General features: G+C 40.5%; 1 long non-coding RNA gene across 1 annotated transcript in view; it reads left to right on the top strand.

The window, feature by feature from the left end:
- LOC120516054 overlaps positions 1–7,239 on the top strand; it is a 48,147-nt gene extending 40,908 nt beyond the window's left edge. The window contains exon 3 of the long non-coding RNA XR_005630764.1: positions 6,510–7,239. This is a non-coding gene — a long non-coding RNA (uncharacterized LOC120516054). The remainder of the gene's footprint in view (positions 1–6,509) is intronic.
- Positions 7,240–22,402: the final 15,163 nt, after the last annotated feature.

Here is a 22,402-nt window from a genome sequence, read left to right as displayed (position 1 = left end):
CCCTTCACTACTGCAAAGTCCTTTTCTTCTCAGAGGCATTTGTTCTCTGATAAGCCTGGCGCCTCGTGAATTAAGGTGGACGCACATTGATCTGAAGCACTAAATTTGAGTGCCATTGCCTTCCAATTAAAGCCTAAGACTTACACATTTTACTTGCAAAGCGAATGAGGTAAACACATAATGGTGAATCTATGAAGAACCTGAAAGCTGTCTACCACTTAAAATCCTTGGCGTACCCTCTGTTATTATCTTAAAATGGAAGAGTATGCATGGTAATTGTGTAACTGATAAAGTGATCTACGTTTTGACTGAAGAAATATACATCGTAATTAAATACCAAAATTATATATAAATTTACTACAAAATAAAAATGGTATTGTTATTAATTGTAGTAATTTCAAGTGGCAGGGATGCTACCTAACTAGGACTTTGGAAAATGATGATTAGATGTGGCTAAATTTCTAAATTTCCCTTTTGGACTAATAAAGTTTTTCCAATTTAATCTAAAGTCAGTATATATGGATTTTTTTAGTAAACCAAAACACAAAATAGCAAAAACCTTTGATCTAACCGAGATCAAAAAATAAATCAAATAAAACCAAAAGTGATCCAAACAAATTCCTGACAGGCAATCTGTGCATGATTCTAAATACAAATAGCGCAAGAACTGGAAAGGTGACTTCATGATTGAGATACAAATTAGTGTGACGTGCTTGCTGATGTATCCGTATGTTGTCATAACCTGGGAGCCTGATGTACTAAAAAGTTCCAAAACACCTGGGGCCTTAACGTATAAACAGTCCGTACGCAAAAATATGTTGCGTAAGAATGTTTCCACATTCAAATCGCGATGTATAAAACCTAAACTTGGTGGAAAGCCACGCACATTTCCACAGTAGCTCATACCCTGTCGTACGCAAGTTCTCAGCTTGGTTTTGCAAACTGGCGGCACCCAGCGTCAAAGCAGTGCTACTGTTCCAGTATGGTTTCCCTTTCTTTTTCAGATCCACATCCCTGATGTGGCTTTATAAATACACTGAAATTAACCGCATATTGTTTATTAGTTGAATGCATCTGATTGTAATTAACCTGTAACAATATACTGTAATGGTCCACGAAATGGTCAAACTATTCTAAATATAATAGCTGCTTTAGTGTTGTTACTCTCACTGCACCTTCTTCTTCTTTCAGCTGCTCCTGTTAGGGGTTGCCACAGCGGATCATTTTTTTCCATACAGTGATCCCTCGCTATATCGTGCTTCGACTTTCGTGGCTTCACTCCATCGCGGATTTAAAATGTAAGCATATCTAAATACATATCACGGATTTTTCTCTGGTTCGCGGATTTCTGCGGACAATGGGTCTTTTAATTTATGGTACATGCTTCCTCAGTTTGTTTGCCCAGTTGATTTCATACAAGGGACGCTATTGGCGGATGGCTTAGAAGCTACCCAATCAGAGCGTGTATTACGTATTAACTAAAACTCCTCAATGATATACGATTTGCTTCCCGCGAGGTGCTTGATTGTTTGCTTTTCTCAGTCTCTCTCACTCTCTCTGCCATTCTCTGCACCTGACGGAGTGGGTGTGAGCAGAGGAGCTGTTTGCACAGAGGCTGTTTGCCTAGAGGATACGGTCGCTCCTCCTAAAAAATTCCGCTTTATCGCGGTGTTTCAGCATACTTAAAAGCCCAAAAGCACGTATTGATTTTTTGATTGTTTGCTTTTCTCTCGCGCTCTCTCTCTCTCTCTGACATTCTCTGCTCCTGGCACACATTCTTTGAAGAGGAAGATATGTTTGCATTCTTTTAATTGTGAGAAAGAACTGTCATCTCTGTCTTGTCATGGAGCACAGTTGAAACTTTTGACTAAAGGGTGTTATTTCATGTCTAGAGGGCTCTAATAATGTTAACAGTGTGGGAGAGTTTATAAGGGCTTAAAATATCTAAAAATAACCATACAAACAAAGCAAAATATGTTTATTATATTATACAGATAAAACTTTTACTTCATCTAAATAATCTATATTGTTAATTAAACATGCCAGGACACGGTGCTGCAGCGCTAGCGAGGAGCTTGCGCTCCGTTTATGGTTTGTTCCTGCCTCACACTGTATTCTTGCTTATGCTGGCACGACACTGGAAGGATAGATGGATAAAGTAATTAAACACGTACTATGAAGATATTTTAATGTTCCTTTAAAAGCTTTGAAGAATCGGCGTTCTAAGCTTACAGATGGTTTAACGTCTACTATAGAGCTGATTGTGTGGTGATTGTGTATTTGGAGAAAGAAAAGGAAGGACAGGAATTGGAGGTTAGTACGTTTGAAAGAGACAGTACTGCTACAATATAGTATTTCATCGAAGGTCGCACACGACGCAGCAAGCATCTTGCGTGAGACATGAACAATCACTGCACCACCGTGTTCCCATGTTTAATAACATGATTTAACTCCTATCATCATGAAAATAATATTACGTATACATCTCAGCATTTTAATTATTCAGAGAGCTATAATATCACGAATGTAATGGATTCTGTGTTCTGTCGGATGAAGAGAAAGCCCAGAAGCACGTAGTGATTCACACACATAGGGCATTTAACGTGCTACTTTAGCTACAATGGGATTGAGAAACTAGTAAATTAAATGATTTTAAAATGAAGTTTATGATGTTTTACTTTAATGACAAAATAAACTACGTGATTAAAGTGGAAATTTCGAGGTTAAAGTTGACATTTCGTGATTTTTTTCCCCACTGTGTGCCTATTTTTTTTGTCTGCACCCTAATAAGTTTTCATATGACACTCAGATGGTGGGCTGCGACTCACGGCAACTTTGACATGTGACAACTTCTTTTCTATTTCAGGCACTGTGCGACTTTGTGAACTTGAGCTTTCAAGTTTCTCTGACACTATGTCACTCGATCGACTTCCTTTTGTTGTTCATACCACTGTTTAAACCAACAAATAGTACATTTTTCCTTGCCTCCACTTGGTATTTGCTGAAATTCTAATATTTTCCCCTGTGCTTTTGCCATTGTCTTTTCACAGAAGGCTGAGCTCAAGGGCTATTTATATTGATTTGCATATTCAAAGAGGCGTAATTCTGGGAGGAGTTGGGGCGGGACAGTAAGCGTGTGCATGTGCGTTACTTGTTACGCTGACTGGGATTTATGTAGTGGAAGAACGTGGAAGTTTGCGTATGCACAGATTTATGCTCTGGATTTTTCTGTGCGTATGCACATTTCTGCTTTTGTGTTTACGCTATGTTATAGTGTGAGTTCTACGCACGCCATTATACATGAGGCCCCTGGTCCCAAACACATCCGATAATGCCCACTGGAGGAGGGTATCACTGTCAAACTCCAGCTTGTAATAAGGACAAGCACCAAATCTTTACAAAATAAAAGATTCATTCTTCACAAAAAAGTGTTCTAATCACAATTACGCTCCATGTGCACAAAAGCAAAATAGAATTGCCTGTAACAAGAAGGCAATCCCAGGTGAACAATACAGAATCCACAAGCCAAGTCAAAATTTGGTAGAAAAAAATCCAGAAAATCTAAAGAATTTACAAAAGCACAAGAAATCACCACTCCAGTGCACATTCACAATGAACACCCAGGAACTGTAAAAGTGTCTCCAGATTTATAGGGCAGATGGGCAGTGATTGGCAGGAGGCCCCACCTCTTGGAGAACAACCCACAAAACACGTGGAACATAACAAAGGCAGTTTGTATACATAGACAAAACAAAAAATAAAGAAATATATACATAAACATAAATAAAAGGATCAAAAATGCACAAAAGAAACCAAAAACATTTGAATCCCAGCCAGTGGAGGAACTCTGACAATTGGCAACAAAGTTACTACAGGCCTCACATGTGGATCTCTGCTTTAAAATGTAATTCTGTCAAAATAGGCAGAAATCTAGTTAACAGAACAAAGAATGTTATATGCACTGCAATGTCTTTGAATTTTTTTTGCTACAGTAAAGAAATGAAAGAGATAAGAACACATAAACTAGGCTGGCACACCTGGCATAACCCAATTTATTAGCTGTAAGTAGGCCATAATGGAAGGAAGGAAACAGCAATGCTAAGTTTAGCAGATGTGATTCATGGTTTCTGCTCTTTCCAGCTGTTTATGTCTATACTAGCAGAGGTGAAAGGGATGGTGTGAGGACAGGAGCTAATGGACGTCTTCTGGGTTGACACCCTCTTGTCTACAGAAAAAGTATGAAGAGGGCTAAGCAGTTGTGTCACCTGTAAATCCTTTCTTGGCATGCTCTTTAGTATTTCTACCCATAAGAGACAGACCTTGCCCACGCATATGACAATTCTTTAAAATATACTTTTTTATACATGCTTTGAGTCTTCATATTATTTACCATACACAATTTTAAATTATTGTGCATTTCAATAGATCTTTTTGTATAAATACAACCCATTTTTTTCAGATTTCACATTTCTGTCATTTGTAGAAATCAAAGGACATGGGCCTGGTAATAAAACTAGTAGGATGACCAACTAAAGGGGTCTTTGAAAAGAAAGTGTCACTATGCTAGCGTAGCGGTCTCTCACATTGTTTATATATTTACTGTATCTTCAGACATTGGTGCTGACAGAGTGGTTGTGGTGGTTAGCTCTGGTGCCTCTTGGATACTTGGACTCAAATCCCAGCCTGCTCATTATCTGTATGGAGTTTACACCCTGTGTGTGTGTGTGTGTGTGTGTGTGTGTGTGTAGGTGATTTTTCACTGGCTAATTCAATCCCCCCATCACATCTCAAAGTCACAAATTGAGGGTTAACCTTCATTTATAAATTCATTGAATGTGACCAATAGGGGGAGGCAGCGATGTCTCCAGGACTCTGACTGTATCTGGCTTGTCTGATTTCTTTTCTACAATCTGACAGTGGTTCAACAATTAACTGATGGATAAACATTGTTGCTTTTCAATTATGTTAATTAGTTTCTACTTTGTTTTCTGTATATTTTAACAAATCTGTACCTTTACATGTGCTAGTTGAGTGGTATAATCTGTTCTTGTATTTTGACTTGAGAGTTGTTGCGACACTCTTTACTATACAAGAACAAAATAGTTTCTACTATTGTGTTATATTTCTGAAGAGGCAATGATAGATTGGCCGTCTAGCTCTGTGAAGAAGATTACTTGTGTTCTATTTTGTGTATTGCCTGCCCAATCCGCATGGAAGAAGGTCTGTCACTGAATTGCCTTTCCCAAGGTATATTCCTTTTTTGTCTTTTTTTTTTTTTAATTTTTTTATGGGTGTTTTATTTCTTGAATTCTTAGGGAGTCAAGGCTGAGAACTGTCTGAAAACATGGCATCGTAAAGTCCATTGAGGCATTACTTGTGTGATTTTGGCCTATACAAGAAATAAATAGCAAATTGAGTGTGCATGAACGTGTCCTTCAGTGGAATGGTGCCTTTTGCGTTGTATCCAAAATGGATGACGCAGGCAGAAACCCTGATTTTGATTACAAAGTTTTGAAAATGGTAAAATGGGTAGGGGATTCCTGAAGGAACTCAGGCACTTGCTGGCTGTGTGATCAAAGCAGCATTCAACAGCAGCAGGCTCTCTGCCTTAATAAGCTTTTTTTTGTTAGGAATTACTGGGTTTTGTGCATGGGTATGCTTTGTGTTGTTTGTGTGTGACTTTCACTGCCCCAAAATTAGCCTGAAAAAAATCTTTTAATGAAACCCACTGCAAAATCATGACAGAACATGAAAACTAAATGTTTCTTTATTCCAGCTGAAATTCATATTCATTGTGACTTTTGCAGAATACATTGAAATTCCTACTTGTATGTCTGACTGACCTGTAATACATTAAGATTTACTCAGACAATGTCAGAAATATAATTAAAACCTTAAATAATTTATTAACTTGTAAATAACTTAAAGTATTAAAAGTTCTCCATATTGTTTGTCATAAACCTGCCTATTCTTTTGTTAAAAGAATTTTAATGCATTTAATTTACACGGGGGGAAAACCTGCCTCTCCCTCTCATTCATTGATCAAGAGGACTTTCTTCAATTTAAAAGTCAGTACCGTGTGATCTGCGTTTCTTATGTATGATGTGAGCTGACTTTTCCAGGAGTGTCTGTTTAATATATCAAAAACTAAAATGAGACTGGATAACTTACATGTGCATTATGCTACACGAGTAATATGAGATCTTTCCTTTTTTCCATGGTTTTTCCATTGTTCACCATTGCTTGTACTACATTATAATTTTTTTTATTCCATCAAAACTTGGATTAAAAATGTATTTTTTTTTTTTAAAGTCACCACTACAGAACATAAAGGATACATAATATACATGACCTGTAGGGGGTATAACAGCTAATACACAAGTCCCAGGTTCAAAATGAAGGTTTTTATTAATCTCAATGCCTTTATAGGTTTTATGTTTACTGATTCACAATTCCAAGTAGAATAACTTGTTGTTTTTCCTCTTCGGTTTCTTCTTCTCTTCTCCCAGGCTGGCTTATTCTACCTTCTCCCAACCCTAACTCACTGGGGAAAGGTGGAGAGGTCCTTTTTAATCTGAACATGGGAGTACTTCTGGTGCAGCAAGATTACCACCTGAACTTCTCTTTGATAGGGCTGCCTGCCCACAGCAGCTCCCTCTAGTGGCTCTTAAGGATCCCATTAGCGTTGCCCAATAAAACTACAACTCCCATGCAGACTTGTGGGTGTCTGATCAGGAAGCACTCCAGAAGGATGCCACCACCAAGTGTACTGGGAGAATGCATGGCCTCAGGACGCAGTCTATCTCTGCCCCTCCATTATAACTGCTTCTCTACCAGGAAGGGTACCACTAACTAACTTGATAAGGATGCCCATCCACCTATATAGTTCTTTTAAAAAGGCCAGGTAACAAACCATCCATCCCAGCTGGGATGCCAGCCAAACTGTGTCGTCTGTGACACATATAAAAAATTAGCATTTTTGGGTGGAGTATTCCTTTTAATCACATTGTGGCTGAAACAGAAAAAAATATCTACCTGCATTACAGTTGAACTGATGGCATCTGCAAGCCCAAGCCCCCCTGTATGAGGTGCTGACTCCAAGGTTCTGCTTTGTTGCACCCCCAAAATGATGTCACTAAAAGTAAATGTTTAAAATATTTAATTCTTCAGTACTTATTTTAAATTCATTGTATTAATATTTTATTCTTTGTAATTCCTAATGTTATTCTGAATTGTTAAAGCAACTAACTCATGTAATAAATATACATAAAACCATCCATTTTTATGAGCTCACTTTGTATAGTATATAGATTCACTATGTAGAGTATCCCTCATCATATATAAACATCAAGACTTTAGACTGAGAGAAGATTAGAAATTATTGTTGCCCCCGTGTGTCAGACCTTAAGAAATATTAATTAAAAATGTGATGTATAGATAGGTACAAAATTGGTTCTAACATAGGATGCAAAGGTTATGGGGAGTGGAACTTTTTCAGAATTAGGTGATGTTAAAAGTGATGTCCCTCAAGGACCAGTCCTGGCTGATATTCTTTTTAATATACATAAGGAATCTGGACAAGAATATAATCAGAAAATTCATTAAGTTTAAAGATGATATCAAACTAGGTGGATAGGCAGATAATGCAGCATCAGCTAAATTATTAAAGAGGTACTTGGATAACCTACAGGTTTGGGCATATTTGTGGCAGATGAAATTTAATGTAAGTAAATGAAAATTATTACATGTAGGAAATAAAAATGTTAGACTTGAGCACGCAATGGAAGGTCTAAAACTTTAAAGCACACCTTATGAGAAGGACCTTGGAGATGTAGTGAACTCATCACTATTTACATGAAAACATTGTTCAGGAGCAATCAAGAAAGCTAAAAGTGTTAGGGTTAGGTTAAATATCACAACGTGGGGAGTACAACTCAAGGAAGGTTATGCTTAAGTTATATAGCGTACTAGTGTGGCAGCACATGGAGTACTGTGTGCAGGTTTGGTCTTCATGATACAAACAACATAGCAGCACAAGAAAAAGTCCAGCAAACAGCAACTAGGCTGATTACAGGACTAAGAGTTATGAGCTATGAGATGAGACTGAAGAAGCTAAAGCTTTTACGTTTAAGCAGTTAGAGATTAAGAGGACATGATCAAAGAGTTTAAAATTATGAAAGGAAATATTACGGTAGATATGAGTTGTTACTTTAAAATAAATCCTGAAACAAAAACATGGGGACACAGACAGAACTTGTGAAGTGCAGATTTTGAACAAATGTTCTTTTTTTCACCTAAAGAAACATAGACACATGAAAGAAATTACCAAGTAGAGTTGTGAATAGCAGGATTTTATGGATCTTCAAATCAAATTATTTAGGGGAGTCTAGGTAAACAGGATGGAGGGGCTTGTTGGCCTGAAATGACCATTCTTATCACAGTTGTTCTAATGTTCTGATGTGTCCTTCATTTTATTTTTTACTCTGAAAACATCACTTGTGATACTTAAAAAATTTTACAACAAATGTATGAAAATAATTTAGAAAATACCACCTAGTTAGAGTTGAAAATACATATGGAGCTGAGTATGTGGCTTATGAAGACATTTCTGATTCTGATTATCATTTCTGAGATATGACAATTTAATTCCCAGAATGGCAGTGAGGCGAGGCCTGTGCTACTGAACTGTTTGACTTGTTGAAAGTGGCATATGGTGAGGATGCTATGGTAAAGACAAATGTCTTTGAGTGACTTAAGAGGTTCATGGAAGAGAAGAAAGATGTGAATAATAACAACAGAAGTGGATCATCCATCATTGCAATGCCCCAAGCTATGATACACGATTGGTGTTCACGATTTCCTGGCTAAGATATCAATTACCAATTAGATCATCCACCCTATTCACCTAACTTGGAAACATCCCCTTGTAATTTCTGGCTCTTTCTAAAAATAAAAACTCCCATGAAGGGACGAAGATTTTCAGACATTTCTAAAATCCAGCATAATGTAACAAAGGAACAGAGATCAAGGCATGTTTCATGTATGTTTTGTATAACTAAATGCATTGCTGCAGAAACACATTGGTTCTCCTGGGAAAGTAGCCTCTAGTGCACAGATACACAAACAGTTTTTCTATTCTGTGAATTAAATTGTCAAACTTCAAATATCAATTTATTGTCTGCAACCAGTATCTTTTTTTTTCTGTTTAAAAAAAGAGCCTACAAAAATTACAAAAACAATTAACACTTTTGTTATTTGTAAACTTGGACACTGCAAACCTTTACTTTATGTCTACATACATTTAAAAAAAAAGAGCTGTTCATTTTTTTTCAGTTGCTCTTTTGGGCTTTATGCTACTAATTATAAAGCTAAGTTTGAATTTGGCTACAGAGGTGTACACTATATACAGTATAAAATCAGCAAAAAAAAATATTAAAAAGTTTATGTAATATATCGACATCAAACAAGATAGTTTCCCATAAAATGATCTTTTTTATATTTATAAATGTTCATTTTCAAAACAATCTGCTATACACTAACCTATAGAAGGTGAAATGATTTTATTTTTTTCACTCTAGTTTTTATTCTTGTACCTTTCTATATTAAATTTCCATCCACTATCCAACCCGCTATATCCTAACTACAGGGTCATGGGGGTCTGCTGGAGCCAATCCCAGCCAACACAGGGCGCAAGGCAGGAAACAAACACCGGGCAGGGTGTGCACACACACACACACACCCACAAACCAAGCACACACTACGGACAATTTAGAATTGCCAGCGCATCTAACCTGCATGTCTTTGGACTGTTGGAGGAAACCAGAGTACCCGGAGGAAACCCATGCAGACACGGGGAGAACATGCAGATAATATTGTTAGTAATATATGTTATAATGTTATTTTTTTATCATTATGCTTATAGAAATTTTCAGCACCATTTCAGTTATTGCAGGTGTAGCCATTTTCTTGTATTTTTCATTCGGGCAGCATCATGGTTGCTAACGATGCAGGCTTGTTACTACTTCTTGATGCTTGAAAGCGGACTGTTGTTATGTCATGGTAAGGAGGTTTAAGAAGGCAAAGTGCTGGTTCTTTGCACAAGATTATGGATTTTTTCCAAATTAAAACAAAGCTCACGGAGTAGTTTCTGGTGTTTGCTAGTATAAAGTGAAGACTTGCTGATAACAAGCTTTTGAATCAGATTTTTGGTTTAAATTCTGTTTTGTATTTCTGGCTTTTCACCACTGCCTGTTTTAAGTTTTGACTTTGATTTTAAATTAATTTTCTGATCAAAACTCAGACAGACAACAAAGTACAAATTAATGAGTCTTTTCAGTAACGCTCCCACTTTACTTTTGTCTACTGCTAGATGAAGTTTTCCAGGGTAGTTAGACTTGCAGAAAAACAACTGAATTGCACACGTTTTAAGAAACAGAATAATATAATAAAACATTATGTTGATTGTGGAAATAGAGAAATTGCTTATGTTTTAATGAAAAGAAATATACAAACTTGTCTCTTCTAACGTCATTTAGACCCTTTTTTGAGAGTTTAGTTTCTTTATTCTAGAATCTTCTTCAGCCTTTCCTGTGGATGATACATACATACTTTTTTCTCTTCATGTTGAATGAACTGTTTTTTGCTTTGAATTTCACTCGAGCATTAAAAGTAAACATATGGACTATGGGAGGTATTGTGTTATGCATCACACTTAATGCTTAGACCTTATCATATCTGTGGCTGAAGATTTTTGGATTATTGTTAATGTTACACACTTTGTTTAAATTAAAAAATCATGCGATTTTTAAAATAAACCCATACAAACCATTTGTTTAAATTTATGCAGATCGATCACAAATGGGGCTTATCCAATCCCCCACCTGGTATGATCGGCTCTTTTGCATCCAGATTTCATTATCTGTATAGATATTTTGATGTCAATAATGCTATTCCTGATGTTTTGTTATTAACATGTAATTATTAGTGATTCCCTGGACACCATTTTGTTTTTGCACAGTAGCCACTATTTTGTTTAATTTTGTTGACTGGTTGCCATGCTGTTGCTTGTAGCTTTGTCAGAAATAATGTACCAGTGTGGTCAGGGTGTAATAGGGTATAAAATTTGCTTCTTGAAATCACTTAACTGTCCTAGTTTGTGCATTTCTCATAGAAATATAAAAGTATTTTCAAAGTTTGTTTGTGTTTTCTGGTTTCTCTGATATCTATTATCCTCTTTGGCTTTTGACTATAGTGTGGTACAGTTAGCCGTCTTTCTGGCTTTAATGCATGATTATCTTGTTACACTGTAATTGTAACTAGCTGGCTGTTCATTAGCTGTTTAGAGTTTATATCTATATTTTTGGCACAGATAAGCCAGTGTAATGCGAGATTTCCACAGCTGTGTAACGTGGCGATATAATTTTGCTTGTTCTGCCTTGCACTCATTTGTCTCTGCTGCATGGCCCTCAGTTCATGTCTGCGGTGTAGTCCTCCTCAGCTCACTTGAGGTGGCTCTTTGCCATGTGCACTGTAACTTCCAACAGACATTGTGACTCCTTCTAATATTCAGCTTGTTTTCTGTGGTTGTAGATCTGTAAGTTCAAACTTTAACTCCTTAAAGTACGTCTATATACAGTTGGCAATAATTCCATCTATATACAGTATGCAATAACTTTATTGATAGATAGATAGATAGATATTATTTATGAAAGACATAACTTCAGATAACCATTAATTGCTTAATGAATACAAAAAATAAATCAAATATCATGTAAAAGTGACTTTTTATTTCTGTTTCCTTAATACAGCATTAACCATAATAATTATAATAATAATACAGAAACATATTAAACCTATGACACTTCAGAATTTGCCAGTGGTACTGTGATATATATATATGCAGCATGCTCTTCTAAACATCCGTTCCTAGCCAAGTATGATATTAAAATGGAGAAGCTACAAAAAGAAATCATCAGACCGTGTCTTTTCAGGTTAAGCACACATGAATTGATTGTGTTTTGTAACAAATCGGTTGTGCTTTTGTCATCATAAAAAAAAATCACAAAAATAATTCTAAAAACATGTATACTTTTACACTTTTTTAATTCTATGTTACCAGAAATCACTGTCCACATGCAATAGATGAATGCAGATTATTAACGACTCTCTGTTAGCAACACTTTAGTGCATAGCTCTCATAATTTTATGCAAAAGGTTGCTGAGGCAATGGCAATGCCATGGTGGCTTAGTGTAGGGACAAATAAAGCCCTCGAGAGGGTAGACAGACTCACGCTGACATTAGAGCAGTTAGACATCTGAGTGTGTGAATGAAGGAGCGTGTGGAGCACAATAAGCCATAATGTGTACTGTTTGTCCCAGAAGACACCGGGAGGGAGAGAGAGAGAGAGAGCGAGACAGAGTGGTTTAGACATTCCATAGCCCCCTGGTAACTAGAAGGCACAAGATGCAGCAGGTGCCAGGAATGCCCAGCAACCCATCCATAGTCTCCCTCTTTGCCAGGTTCTTGATCGTACTTGATTAAATTTTCTGCTCCCTGCTTAGTCTGACATTTGTTTACTTGCATCCAAGTCAATCGATGGACAGTTTTCACTTTCATCCACCTTTTCTCTAGATAAATGTGCCTTTCACACTGAACTCCATGTCATCCTTAGCCACTGTTCCTCAGGAAACATCAGCCAGTGGAACAGTCTTTCTCATTTCAGTAACACATACTCCATCAATCATTTTTTTTCTAAGTTTCTGATTTCTCTTCTTCATGTTATAATAGCCTACGCACTAGATATGTCCTGTTGTATGATGGGATGTTGATTGCTTAACCGTCTCATTCTTCTTACCTTTGTAGGCTTTCAGCGTAATTTGATTGCCCTTTTACTGAATTGCTTAAGCTGTTTACTATTCCTGTAAGAAAAAATAAACTTTATAAAAATCTATTATGGTTTATTTTAAAATTTTATTATGTTAGATGCAAAACGTCTATCCCTAAGGGGAAAAGAAAATGCAAATGCTGTTGGACAGATGCATGTACGTGGTCAAATTGGTTTCATATAAAATATCATAAGTGAGCAGTCTGTTATTTCATATAGGAGGGATGGATTAAGTTAAAAAAAAAAAATTATAATGCAACCTTGCTCAAGCACAATGAGTCAGTTAAGCCAGCAGTGCTTAATGCTTTGCTAGCTCATTAATAAATGCAGTATTACATGTACAGCATTGTCAGAACAGCTGCAGATTTTGGTTCACTTTGTCACATGAGTATGCTTACCAATTAAGCTTATCTTTTGTTAAGACTAATGGTGCAAATTCATATTTCCATATAAAAAATACATTTGCATCGTTCATTGGTTTAAATGGAAATCTATTTGTACATATTCTTTCGGCTACTATTAATACTGACTTGTACTGTTTAAATCTTCTCTCTCTCTCTCTGTATATATATATATATATATATATATATATATATATATATATATATATACTAGCAAAATACCAGCCTTAGCGGAGAAGTAGTGTGTTAAAGAAGTTATGAAAAGAAAAGCAAACATTTTAAAAATAACGTAAGATGATTGTTAATGTAATTGTTTTGTCATTGATATTGAGTGTTGTTGTCATATCTATCTATATATATATATATATATATATATCTGTGTATATATATATATATATATATATATATATATATATATATATATATATATATATATATATAGCAAAAACATGATTGAGAATAAAAGAAAAGGAAACATTTTAATTTGCGTAACATGATTGACAATGTAATTGTTTTGTCATTGTCATGAGTGTTGCTATATATATATATATATATATATATATATATATATATATATATATATATATATATATCTATATATATATATATCTATACTAATAAAAGGCAAAGCCCTCACTCACTCACTCACTGACTCATCACTAATTCTCCAACTTCCCGTGTAGGTAGAAGGCTGAAATTTGGCAGGCTCATTCCTTACAGCTTACTTACAAAAATTGGGCAGGTTTCATTTCGAAATTCTACGTCTAATGGTCATAACTGGAAGGTATTTTTCTCCATTAACTGTAATGGAGTTGAGCTGGAATGACGTGGGGGGAGTTGTGTGACATCATCACGCCTCCCCGTAATCCGTGAACTGACTGTCAACGCAGTGCGTAGAAAACCAGGAAGACCTCCATGAAGAAAACATGCATTTTATAATTGAGAAGGCAGCGAAACAATAAGAAGTGAGCGAATGACATATATTACCATATTCATGAGTGTTGCCAGCTCGGAAAGAAAGCAAGGTGTAAACCTAAACTTTAAATTAAGTTCATAGACAGGCTACTGCTGGCGTTTCACATACCCACAGGTAATCACGGGATACAAGTTTAATGAGAGGGCGCGGGATATAAGCGAGAGTTTTGATCACTTTGTAACTAAGTTAAAATTGTAGGTGAAGGGGTGTGCTTATGCAAATTCTGAGAGACTGTGTTTGTGGGGGATTGACAGTTAAGGCGGGTGGGGGAGTCACGTCATCATCTCCCCTCCCATTCATCTAATTTCGGTCTGAGCTGAGCTCCGCGGCTAATGCCGTCTTTCGAAACAACTTCGTCAGACTGCCACCAAATACTCACAGAAAAATCCACAAGTTAATACACACGCTATCTCTAGAGTTTCTACACACTGAATCCTCCAGGCACTACTTACAAAAGGTCACATTGACAATCGTGTTACGTTATTTTTAAAATCTTTCCTTTTCTTAGCACAAGCACAGCTGAGAAGCTTCGATGCATGTGCTCCATAACGTGTTAAAAATAATGCATTTAATACACTTTGCATTACAAGCAAAGAGAGCTTTTGTCAATGCATGATTTCCTGGTACTGTACACGATTACATTGTTCAGCGCATCCCGATTCATTTTACCCTCGCACCACCTTAGTTTGAGAAGAAGTCTGAAAAAATATGAGGTTAACACAGAAAAACATCACCAATTCAAGCTTTATGAATAATCGATTCGCCATCAATAATTGTTTTGGTAAAGCCATCCTCCTTCCATTTTATAATTTTTCCGCCAATAGCCATGATTAAATGAGCGGTAAATAAAGTAAGAGCAAAGCGAGGGTGACTTATTTAGGCAGGCATATATATGACAGCAACACTCATGACAATGTCAATCATGTTACGTTATTATTAAAATGTTTCCTTTTCTTTTCATTACTTCTTTAACACACTACTTCTCCGCTGCGGTAGCGGGTATTTTGCTATATATATAATATATGATTGACATCCAAAGGCTGAGACTTTTGATATCATGAGCGTGTCTGCAAAACTGTGGTCTCCTGCCCAGCAAAAGTCGAGCAGCAAGCGCGTGCATAGCTGTGCCGGCCTTTGAGGCGCTGACTGCGCTTCTGCCTTAAGTCAAAGTGAGCACTTTTAATTTTTTTCATCCTCCCCCTGCGCTATAGCCCAGACAAGTGCAAACACGGGACCCCTTTTCTACACCACGGCAAAATAATATTAAGGCGATTCACACTTTCTTTTGCACGTATACGATTATGAGATCCTCACCTCGGATTATGAAGACACGCACACGAGTGGAGGACTGACACTGTCATCACAGCTGATTAATGGCAGGGGCGTCTCACCAGTCTACAAAAGACACACGCGACTGTCCCCAAAAGGCGATCATAGCGTCAGCGAACACATCTCTCTATACTATATAAAAGAAAAGGCAACTTTCCTTTCTTTACACCTTTTTCCTTTTGTCCCAAACCAAAGCCTTTCTCTCTTAACACTGCAGAGGACACAAAACTAATTTTCTTTAAATGCGGTAAGGCACATTACCAGAGGCACAAATTTGAGCGTTCACATAGAAAATGTAATTTCAATGTACCTGTACTTCTTAAAACGTTAATGTTTTACTGTTTAATAACTTATAGACTATAATTTATTATTTTTCCCTTGCACTCAGTGACCAAACCTATACACACACATATAGACACATACAAACATACACACAAGTATATGTATGTGTATATATATATACACACATACATACATACATACATACACACATATATATAATTTGTGTGTGTGTATGTATGTATGTGTCTATATATATGATAGATAGGTATGTATGTATATATATATATATATATATATATATATATATATATATATATATATATATATATGTATGTATGTGTGTGTGTGTGTGTGTGTGTGTATATATATGACAGCAGCAATCCAAGCTGTGAGAAAACAGTAAAAAGGAGGCATGTCAGACGTCGTGGTACATTTTCTGATGCAGCTCCGAAAACAACTTCGTGACGCTGCTGCCAAATACACAAAACAATTACTTTGACAATCATGTTACATTATTTTTAAAATGTTTCCTTTTTTTTTTCATAACTTCTTTAACACATGACATCGCTGTGAAGCGCGGGTATTTTGCTATATATATATATATCACAGTGACACTCATAACAGTGACAAAACAATTACATTGACAATCATGTTACGTTATTTTCAAAATGTTTCCTTTTCTTTCTCTTTTCTTCTTTAACACACTACTTCTCCGCTGCCAAGCGCGGGTATATATATATATATATATATATATATATATATATATATAGATAGATATGAGAACAACACTCATATCAATGACAAAACAATTACATTAACAACCATGTTACGTTATTTTTAAAATTTTTCCTTTTCTTTTCGTACCTTCTTTAACACACTACTTCTCCGCTGTGAAGCGCGGGTATTCTGCTAGTATACTAATAAAAGGCAAAGCCCTCACTCACTCACTCACTCACTCACTCACTCACTCACTCATCACTAATTCTCCAACTTCCCGTGTAGGTAGAAGGCTGAAATTTGGCAGGCTCATTCCTTACAGCTTACTTACAAAAGTTGGGCAGGTTTCATTTCGAAATTCTCGCCTAATGGTCATAACTGGAAGGTATTTTTCTCCATTAACTGTAATGGAGTTGAGCTGGAATGACGTGGGGGGGAGTTTCGTGTGACATCATCACGCCTCCCGTAATCCGTGAACTGACTGTCAGCGCAGTGCGTAGAAAACCAGGAAGACCTCCAAAAGCGCTTAACAAAACATACATTATTTAATTGAGAAGGCAGCGAAACAATAAGAAGCGAGTGAGTGACATATACTACTATATTCATGAGTGCTGCTACCTCGGAAAGAAAGCAAGGTGTAAACCTAAACTTTAAATAAGTTCATAGACAGGCTACGCTGGCGTTTCACATGCCCACAGGTAATGCGGGATACAAGTTTAATGAGAGGGCGCGGGATATAAGCGAGAGTTTTGATCACTTTGTAACTAAGTTAAAATTGTAGGTGAAGGGGTGTGCTTATGCAAATTCGAGACTGTGTTTGTGGGGGATTGACAGTTAAGGCGGGTGGGGGAGTCACGTCATCATCTCCCCTCCCATTCATCTCATTTCAGTCTGAGCTGAGCTCCGTGGCTAACGCTGTCTTCCGAAGCAACTTCGTCAGACTGCCACCAAATACTCCCAGAAAAATCCACAAGTTAATACACACCCTGTCTCTAGAGTTTCTACACACTGAATCCTCCAGGCACTACTTACAAAAGGTCACATTGACAATCGTGTTACGTTATTTTTAAAATCTTTCCTTTTCTTAGCACAAGCACAGCTGAGAAGCTTGATGCATGTGCTCCATAGCGTTAAAAATAATGCATTTAATCACACTTTGCATTACAAGCAAAGGGAGCTTTGTCAATGCATGATTTCCTGGTACACGATTACATTGATCAGCGCATCGATTCATTTTACCCTCGCACCACCTTAGTTTGAGAAGAAGTATGAAAAATATGAGGTTAACACAGAAAAACAGATCACCAATTCAAGCTTTATGAATAATCGATTAAGCCATCAATAATTGTTTTGGTAAAGCCATCCTCCTTCCATTTTATAATTTTTCCGCCACTAGCCATGATTAAATGAGCGGTAAAAAAGTAAGAGCAAGCGAGGGTGACTTATTTAGGCAGGCATATATATGACAGCAACACTCATGACAATGTCAATCATGTTACGTTATTATTAAAATGTTTCCTTTTCTTTTTCATTACTTCTTTAACACACTACTTCTCCGCTCGAGAGCGGGTATTTTGCTATATATATATATATATGAATGACCTCAAAAAGCTGAGACTTTTGATATCATGAGCGTGTCTGCAAAACTGGGGTCTCCTGCCCAGCAAAAGTCGAGCAGCCAGGCGTGCATAGCTGTGCCGGCCTTTGAGGCGCTGACTGCGCTTCTGCCTTAAGTCAAAGTGAGCACTTTTAATTTTTCATCCTCCCCTGCGCTATAGCCCAGACAAGTGCAAACACGGGACCCCTTTTCTACACCACGGCAAAATAATATTAAGGCGATTCACACTTTCTTTTGCGTATACGATTATGAGGTCCTCACCTCGGATTATGAAGACACGCACAGGAGTGGAGGACTGACAGTGCCATCACAGCCGATTAATGGCGGGGCGTCTCACCAGTCTACACAAGACCCACGCGACTGTCCCCAAAAGGCGATCATAGCGTCAGCGAACACATCTCTCTATACTATATAAAAGAAAAGGCAACTTTCCTTTCTTTACACCTTTTTCCTTTTATCCCAAACCAAAGCCTTTCTCTCTTAACACTGCAGAGGACACAAAACTAATTTTCTTTAAATGCGGTAAGGCACATTACCAGAGGCACAAATTTGAGCGTTCACATAGAAAATGTAATTTCTATACCACAGCCGTCGTGTAGCGCCTTTCAAAGGGATCTACTACCGAGAGATGATCCATATATATTTTAGCTGCTGTTAGTTACTTACCTGTTGTGTTACACAGTCTTTAAAATATAGTTTACCATAACCACTCCAGTAGTGCTCAATGTACCTGTACTTCTTAAAGCGTTAATGTTTTACTGTTTAATAACTTATAGACTATATTTTATTATTTTTCCCTTGCACTCAGTGACCAAAGCTATACACACACATATAGACACATACATATACTTGTGTGTATATATATATATATATATATATATATATATATATATATATATATATATATATATATATACACACATACATACATACATACACAAATATATATAATTTGTGTGTGTATGTATGTATGTGTGTGTATATATGATGTAGATAGGTATGTATATATATATATATGTGTGTATGAAGATATGTATGTATATATATGTGTGTGTGTGTGTGTGTGTGTGTGTGTGTATATATGACAGCAGCAATCCAAGCTGTGAGAAAACAGTAAAAGGAGGCGTGTCAGGCGTGGTGGTACATTTTCTGATGCAGCTACGAAAACAACCGTGGCGCTGCCGCCAAATACACAAAACAATTACATTGACAATCATGTTACGTTATTTTTAAGATTTTTCCTTTTCTTTTTCGTACCTTCTTTAACACACTACTTCTCTGCTGAAGCGCTGGTATTCTGCTAGTATATATATATATATATATATATATATATATATATATATATATATATATATATATGTAGCCCCGGCGGGCTGGAGCCCGCCGGGGCGTAGGAAGGGCGTGAGGAGGGCTTGTGCCTCCTCCAGACATGAGGCGTCCGTCCTGGTTCTGTTGGGGCCACGGGTTGAGGGCATGGAAGCCCTTCCCTGTAGGGGCCCGTGGTCACCGCCAGGCGGCGCCCGATGCGGTTTATCCCGTCGCGGTTGCGGTGGGGCTGGAGCCCGGCGGGGCGCTATGGAGGACGGAGGAGGCGAGTGCCTCCTCCAGACAGAGTGGGGCGTCCGTCCTGGTTAGGCAGGGGGCCTCAGGTACAGGGCTTTGAAGCCCAGCCCTGTAGGGACCCGTGGCCACCGCCAGGCGGCGCCCGGTGCCTAATATCCCGGAGCCCGGCACTTCCGCCACACCAGGAAGTGCCGGGGAAGACTTTGTGTGGCACCGGAGAGCTGCCAGGAAGACAGCCGACACTTCCGCCCGCTTGGGCGTGGCTAAGGACGGAACACCTGGGGCTCATCCGGGAGCCTTATTTAAGGCCGCCTCCCTCCAGTCATTAGTGGAAGTCGGGAGAAGCGGACTGAGCTGGAGAGCGAGGACAGGAGGCGGCCAGGAAGCAAGGCACAGAACTGTGGGCCCTGGACTTGGGGGAAATCAGTGCAGAGGCACTGGGGTTTGTGTGAGTGCACGTGACTTTTGTAAATAGCGAACTTGTAAATAAACAGTGTGTTGGGCAAAAATATGTTGTCCGTCTGTCTGTGCCGGGGCCAGCGTTCACAGTGGCGTAGTCAGCAGGATGCTCCGCCTGGTGCAAGGCGGGGACCTGCATTCAAACAAATTTCTGTGAACGGCCCGGCGCAGCAGCGGAACCCACACTGGCAGCGGAGCGCCGTGCACAACCAGCGGGGCGTTTCACCCAAGAAACCGCCGCCGGACAGCGGAATAGCTTTCCCAGTGCGGAGAGAACCCGACATCGCGGGCGCAGCGGGCTCCAGTCGCGCTGTCGAGGCGGACAGCCAGGCGGCGTGGCAGCACAGAAGGCCACACGGCGGGGCCTCGGCATGGCGGGATCCGGGAGGTAAGTGCCCTGCCCTGCAATCATCGGCCCCTCGGGTCGGTCTTACCTTCATTCCTACAGGGAGGGACGGGCGGATCGCGTCCGTGGCAGAGCACGCCGGGCCACGGGCTGTCGGCAGCGCGGCACGGGCGGCAGCAAAGAAGGCTGCGGAGTCGGAGCCGCTGCGGCTCAAGGAATCGCCCGCAACCACAGCGGCGAAGAGGCACGTCTCCGCACTCGGAGCAGGGGAGGCAAGATGGCGCGGGTGGAAGTCCCGCCCGCTGACAGGCACGGGATTGGCGGTGTGTCTTGCGTGCCGCCGATGATTGGATAGAGGCGGGCCCAAGGAACGCCAGTCTCGTGCCAAACCGAGACCCGATTGGGCCAGAGGGAGTGGCCCAAAGGAGGCAGGCGTCGCGTGGAGCTGATGGACAGGTAAGCCCACCGGCGTCTGTCTCTCTCTCTCCACCAGCGGCTCGGCGTGTGTCGGAGGAGTCCCGCCCGCCAAGCCGTCTTTGAGTTGCTGCGTGTTCTAGTCGCTCAGTGTGAGCAGCTGATGGAGAAGGCGGTCGCGTCGGGACTGACACCGCGTGAGGCGGAGGAGCGGAGCGGCGCTGGAACCGGAGGCAGGCAGAACACGGCGGGAGTGGTGAGTGTTGCCGTTCCCGTAAAGCAAGTGGGGGTTAGCGAACATGGCGTGACTGTTTACAGGACGACCGGCTCCGAGTAGGCAACTTCCCAACAGCGGATGCGGCGGTGCAGACAGCTAGCGAGGCTGGGAGATCGAACACGCAAGGGCTGGTAGGATCGGGGCTGCTGAGTGCCCTGGGTCCTAGCGCCCTGCGCTTCAAGCCCGCAGCTGTCTCCTGTCGCTCTGCCTGGACGCAGCCGGGGCTGGATTTGAGCTTTGCTGTGCTCAGACCCAGACCGTCAGCGTCAAGAAGAAGAAGGAGGAATCGAAGGGTGAATGCCGATTCCTCCGATAGGAAGACGCGGCGCTGGATGCGCGGCGTCGGAGAAGGGCCGTCCTCTGGATGGACAGAGGAGATCCCTGGGCGGCTGGGCGAGCTGCCTGCGAGGCGGTGCCGAGGCCGGCAGCGGGCGGGCATGGAACCTGCGGCGGAGGACTTCAGCAGGCAAGTTGGGGGCTGTCGGAGGGGCAGGAGCACGGTCGGTACGGAGATCGACGGGGCGCTCGGGGTGAGTGTCCTGGCTGTGCTTCTGGCCCTCTGTTCCTTTATTTTACAGGCCCGAAGCCCCGGCGAGCGCTGAGGCCGACGTCAACAGGGACCTGCCCTCCTGGAGCAGGCGCTCGCGGAGTGCTCCACGCCGGGAGGACTACAGTGACCCGCTGGGGAACAGCGAGGCGGCGCGGCGCAGACCACAGGGGCGTTTGCTCGGCGAGGTGCGAAGACAGATGTCCCAGGGTGCCGTGTTGGACCCTGGGGACATAGTAGGACCCTCGCTGGGGCGTGCTGCCCTTTCGGGTTGTGCCGTTGGACCACGTGTCCTCGCTAGCGGTGGGGCACTGTGGCCCCGGCCGGGCTGGAGCCCGGCGGGGCGTAGGAGGGGCGTGAGGAGGGCTTGTGCCTCCTCCAGACCGCGAGGCGTCCGTCCTGGTTCTGTTGGGGGCCCGGGTTGAGGCATGGAAGCCCTTCCCTGTAGGGGCCCGTGGTCACCGCCAGGCGGCGCCCGATGCGGTTTATCCCGTCGCGGTTGCGGTCGGGGCTGGAGCCCGGCCGGGCGCTTATGGAGGACGGAGGAGGCGAGTGCCTCCTCCAGACAGAGTGGGGCGTCCGTCCTGGT

The sequence above is a fragment of the Polypterus senegalus genome, chromosome 15, assembly GCF_016835505.1.
Source record: "Polypterus senegalus isolate Bchr_013 chromosome 15, ASM1683550v1, whole genome shotgun sequence".
Taxonomy (NCBI): domain Eukaryota; kingdom Metazoa; phylum Chordata; class Cladistia; order Polypteriformes; family Polypteridae; genus Polypterus; species Polypterus senegalus.
This window is presented reverse-complemented; position numbering and strand designations above follow the sequence as displayed.